At 38.1% G+C, this 5,968-nt stretch overlaps 1 pseudogene; it reads left to right on the forward strand.

Moving 5' to 3' along the window:
* The first annotated feature begins 4,722 nt into the window (after positions 1-4,722).
* Positions 4,723-5,506, forward strand: LOC119315804 (annotated as a pseudogene).
* Positions 5,507-5,968: the final 462 nt, after the last annotated feature.

A 5,968-nucleotide genomic window follows, 5' to 3' on the forward strand; every position in this document is an offset into this window, starting at 1 on the left:
GTCCATGGAACAAAAATCCAAACTTTTGAAACAAAGAGTGAGTAAAATTTGGAAAAAGTAGAACACTTACAAAACTTAAAAAAAATCTTTTATGTGAGAGAGAAGTCTGAACCTTTGCTGTTAAAAGTTGAAGTAAATAACTATGGTATTTTCACATGAAGAAACTCAAGTGAAAAAAATAAAAAGAAGTAACTCAATGTTTAAAGGAATTTTTAACATTTCAAAAAACATTATAAAAACATAGAAGTCCAAATTTTATTTTCAAAAATGGCTTTTCCCCATCTCTAAGAAATCCTAGAGGTTCAAATTTATCTAACTGGGAAGTTCAATGTTTATTACAAAACCAAGAAGGTCAAATTGAAAACACTTACAAGTTTAAAATATAAAATAATAGAGAAGGTCAAAAAACCTAGAAGTTCAAATTTAAATAGCGGAGCGGTTTGATGTTTAATATGAAACATGGATTCCTCATTACTAAAGAATATAATAAGAAGTTCAAAATTTTAAAAAATGCTATAGTTCAAAATTTATAAAAAATGGATTTCTCTCTTTTCTAAAAACGCCATAGAGGTTCAAATTTAAATAACGGAGATGTTGAATGTTTATTACAATACCAAGAAGGTCAAATTAAATAAACCGAGCAGTTTTAAAAGTTTATAAAACAAATTTTCACTCTTTTCAAAAAAGACCTAGAAGTTCAAATATAAATAATTGAGCGGTTCGATATTTGTTGCATAACTAGGACGTTTCCCATTACCTAACTAGAAGGTCATGTATTGGAAGTATCCAGTACGTCAAAAAATGGAGACCACAATTTTCTGCAGTAATTAGTACGGCTGTGTTGATCTTCTTCATTCTGTGTTCAAGTCCAATGTGTTCTGTTTATTTCCTCAACTCTTCCTTATGTGAATCCCATCCACTTTGGAGAAAAATGTACTTATAATTCGGGTAGAATCTCACGTTTTGTTAAATAATGGCACACAAGAATGTAGCTTTTGGCAAAAACAAACACAATACACATAAAGCATAGAAGTTCAAATGAAAAGCAAAAGCGAAAAAAATTCTTACAAGCAGGGTAGTTTTTCCAAAACACGCATGAAAAAGTACGCAAAAACATGAAAATAGAAAACTCTTGAAATTAATAGCACGTGAAGTTCTTGTTTCAGAAATTCCGAAGTTCACGTGTACCACGTGTAGAAGAAAAATCATCATATGAAAAAAGGGAACACCTAGGCCATTTCACCGAAAAGCAAAAAATGCAAAAAATGTCGCGAAAACTAAAAACTTAAAAGGTTTGTTCAAAGAAGTTCAAGTGCTCTGTCCGAAGAAGTTCAAAAATTCTTGCGAGAGAGGTTCACCTTGTATTTCCGTATAAAAATTGAATACTATTCTTTACTCAAAATATAAAAAGGTGAAGTTTAAATTGAAATAACAGAGAAGTTCTGAGTTTATTAAAACCTAGGATTTACCTGTTCAAAAAATAAAAAACACAACACCATTTTTTGCACTTTTGAAAACAACCCATAAACGAAAAAAGTTGCTAGAAGTTCAAGTGCTCGGCGAGAAAAAGTTCAAAAAATTATTGTGAGAGAGGTTCACTGTGTATTTAGATGTCCAAAATACACAAAAAATATGTTTTTTCGTGTTTGAAAATAACAGTCTCAAACCAGAGAGAAGTTCAAAGTGATAACAACCGGAAATTCACGTGCTACTTGGTGTGTATTTTATATAAGAAAAATACAATAAAGTGAAACAGAATGAAGTTCAAACAGACATGCCCCAGAAGTTCAACTACTTCACGCGGTGCAAAAAGCAACACGTCAAAAAACATCACGTCAAAAACAGAGTGAAGTTCAAACAAACATGCCCCAGAAGTTTAACTACTTCACACAGTGCATTTTCGTTCACGATGAACGCATAAATCATGATCTCGCCATTTTCTAATTTACCTCAAAACGACAGGAATATCATTTGTGTAAGTTCAAGTCCTCGGTCGGAGGAAGTTAAAAAAATATTGTGAGAGACATTTGTACAAAAGGAATATTATTTGTGTAACACTAATGAATGGATGAGAAAATTACAAACAAAAATACGTCACAGAAGTTCAACGTGAAAACAACAGGAAGTTTAACTACTACGCTGAATGAATTTTAGATGAAGAACTTCTAAAATCATCGCGAGTATGAAAAGATGATCAACACGGGAAAGTTGCGTGTTTACAGCAGCTTTCCATCGGTATATCACCTGCTCAATTCCGGTGAATGGATGGAGAGCTACTTGCAGTGGATGGAGATCTACGAGAAAAAAACACGTGAAAAACAGAGTGAAGTTCAAGCACACACGCTGAGAAGTTCAAGTTCTTCACGTGGTGCATATTTGAAGAATCAGTTTCGCGATAAAGGCAGAATGCATGATCTTGCCATTTTCAAAATTACTTGAAAACGGCCAGGATTCAGAGAAAACCATCAACATGAAAAAGTTTCGAATTTTCCGTAGCTTTTCAGAAGTATATTATTTGCCCCATTCCAATAAAATTTGTAGAAATTACGGTAAAAATACGTTTTTAGCCATTTTCAAAACTGACATAAACCATAATGAATTAGGAGAAACAATATATACAAAGAAGTTTCGCATTTCTTCAAGATTTCCAACGCCATATCATTTGCTGCATTTGGACGTACAGTTAAAAAATTAGCTCGAAAATACGAACTTGGTGGAACTTGTACCATTTTCTAAATTACTTTTAAACTATTCAAAATTAGAAAAAACTTTTAACATGAAAAAGTAGTGCATTTTCATAAGCTTTCCAACGCCATATTATGTGCCTCAATTGGATTAGCCGTTTAGAAATGGCATCGAAAATACAAACTCGGGTGTTCCGTTTGCGAAATTCTACGATTTTCTGAATTACTCTTTAACCGTAGGGAATTATAGAAAACTTTCCACATGTAGAAGGAGCGGTTTTGCAGCAGCTTTCCAACGCCATATTATTTGCCTCATTCCGATAAACGATTTAAAAATGCGATCGAAAATACGATTCACGTTTTTTGTATGAAGAAAAAACGGTTTTCAAAACTGCTCTTAAACCGCTTACATTTTGCCAAAAAATTAACTTGGGTCATGATACTGATGTCCATAGCTTTCGAACGGTTTTTACGTTTTTAATTTTACCTAACATAAAATATTTTTTACGGCGACTATATATTTTCTTATAATCTATTTTTTTGTATAAAATAAGACAAAATTTACGGAACGTAAAATTACGGAGCATTGCTATTAAAATAGAGGGGGTGAAAAATATCTATTCCTCACCCTGGATGAAGAATAGTTATTCTTCACACCCCTCTATTTTGAGGTCAATGCACCATATTTTTAGGTTCTGTAAATTTTGTCTTATTTCATACGTAAAAAGAGAACGTAAGAAAATATATACTCGTCATAAAAAATATTTTATGTTATGTAAAATTACGAGCGTAAAAACATAGTGTAAAACATACATAAAATGTGATATTTCTGGTCTTATAACATATTTTTTTCGTTTTCTTATACCAATTTTTATGTAGTGAATCAATATGAATGTAACTATTTGTATTCCAAACGTAGTTTATTTATTAAGCGATCGTAAAATTACCTCGGGTGAAGAATAACTTATTATGCACCCTGGGTGATGAATAGGATTACTATATATATAATATAGAGTGGCACTATTCTGATCCTGGGATCAGAATAGTTATTTGGATCACAATGGCCCTATATAGGGCGTGATGACACGTTCCCGAACCCACCCCACCAGCGTACCTCCCCACGCCTACACTCCCGCCCCGATCTAGCCAACCTCCCGACGCCCCACTCCCTCTCCGATCCAGCCACCCAACCTCACCGGCGCCGGCCCGCCCCCGCCCTCGGGACCGGCCGCCGCACTGGACCGCCCCTGCCCCGGGAAACGGTCGTCGCGCCGTACCCCTCGGGAACCGGCCGCTGCATCGCCCCCGCCCCGGATTGTGCCGCTGCAGACGCTGCTTCCCTCCCCGGATCGCGCCAACCCCGCCGTCACCCTCCACCGATCATGTCGCCCCCGCCTCCCTCCCCGGATCGCGCCGCCACCATCCGCCGCTGCCTACCGCTGCCTCCGCAATCCGTCGCTAGCTGTCACTGCAGTCCATCGCTAGCTCACGCGAGGGAGGCGGTGCTGTAAGAGTTTGACACCCACATGCCAATGGCAAAGGAGACAACAAGCTGGTACATCCACATGATTCCCGATCCCAATCCCCCTTCGTCATCCTTTTCCTGTTATAAATTTTAGGTATTTGTTGGGGCAAGGTTATCTCGATTTGTGCCAGGTGCGGGCGTGTTGCAGAATTGTCCTTTGGATGATTTTCTGACTTGTGCAGATCTCATAATATTGATAGCAAATACTAGTATTTTTCTCATGGGTCACCCAATTCGGAACCTGGACTGCAGTCCCGGTGTCTAGCTCAGTACTGCTACTAATGTTTATTTATGTGATGCCGCTAAGGTGCAACCTGGACGGCAGTCCTGTTCAACACTTTCATGATAAGTTTCATCTAGTACTGTCGTGTTGCAAGTAGATGTGATGCCCCTAGGCTACAACCTGGACTGCAGTCTCAATCAAAATACTTTCGTGATAAAAAAGAACTTGAAACATCAGTTACATTACTCAATCCATCCATCTATTTAGCAGCGACCAAGCCAGGCCAAACCATGACGCTGTTGGCAGACGCAACGCAGGAAAAGAGAGGAAGGTTCAGAGTGTGTGAGATGAGGCAGGCTGGTGGATTTTCTTTGCGTGTCTGCGTTTTTATCGCTTGCGGGCATCATGGGAGAGTGGTTTTGTAACCTTTGTCGTTGTCACACGCTTGGTACTCGGTAGTGGCTGTCACTAAAGCTGCCATTATATTTTCTTTTCCTCGATCAAGCTATTCCTTTCATGTTCATGTGTCCTCACTGTAAAATTTATGTACTTCCTCGCTTTTCAGGTGATCATTGACTCCACTGCTTCCTGGTACGGTCCTTGTCATGACATAGCCCTAGTCTTTGCCGAGTGAGTTTGCCAAGAAGTTCCCTGGCGCCATCTTCCTAAAGGTGGACGTTGACAAGCTGAAGGTAAGCATAGCTCCGCGATCCTCCAAAATATGTTTACTCAGTGAGAGTGATGTAATGCTTGCCCTCCATTTCATTTGTTCAATAGGATGTCACTGAAGCATACAACGTCGAGGCAATGCCAACTTCCTTGTTTAGAAAAGGGCGATGAGAAGGTGGACAGTGTTGTCGGTGGTAGGAAGGATGACATCCATACCAATATAGTGGCCCTCATGGGTTGTGCATCCGCCTAAGAGGGGAAGAGTGATGCCCAATTATATCAATAAGAGCCACACCTGGTGTAAGTAGTTATCGCTGTGATATGCTTTGGTTTAGTCATCACTGAACTTTGTGTTATTCAGTTTAGAGTTCAGAACTCCAGGTGTGCATCGCCTGTTCTGAGATACACTTTGAGAGTGTGTGAAATTCAGGTCCACCCTCATCATTCAGACCTGACGGCGCTCTGTATAAGCTCCAACAACGTCGGTCTCAACAAACACACCGATGCTAATTCAGACCTGACGGCGCTCTGTAATCTAAGTTGACGCAAAAAGTTTGTCTTGTAATTCATGGAAGTTTGATGCTTATGCTTGTGAGACTGAATCTGTTTCCATTTCATGAAAGCCAAAAAGAAAATTGTGGATGTGTTGTGCACGTATTACACTAAAATTTTAAAAATTATTTTTTGTCATGTTTGTTTTCCATATTGGATTTAGAGTGTCAGTTTTTGTGTTCATGTAATAAAAAATTAGGAAGTTCAATTTTAAGGAAGCAACAAATTCAACCAATATGGAAACACTAAAAAATACATTGAATAGAAACTTTTTTAGTGGGGTTCAAATTGGAAAGACATGAAAAAAAATTGTTC

The sequence above is a fragment of the Triticum dicoccoides genome, chromosome 6A (assembly GCF_002162155.2).
Source record: "Triticum dicoccoides isolate Atlit2015 ecotype Zavitan chromosome 6A, WEW_v2.0, whole genome shotgun sequence".
NCBI lineage: Eukaryota > Viridiplantae > Streptophyta > Magnoliopsida > Poales > Poaceae > Triticum > Triticum dicoccoides.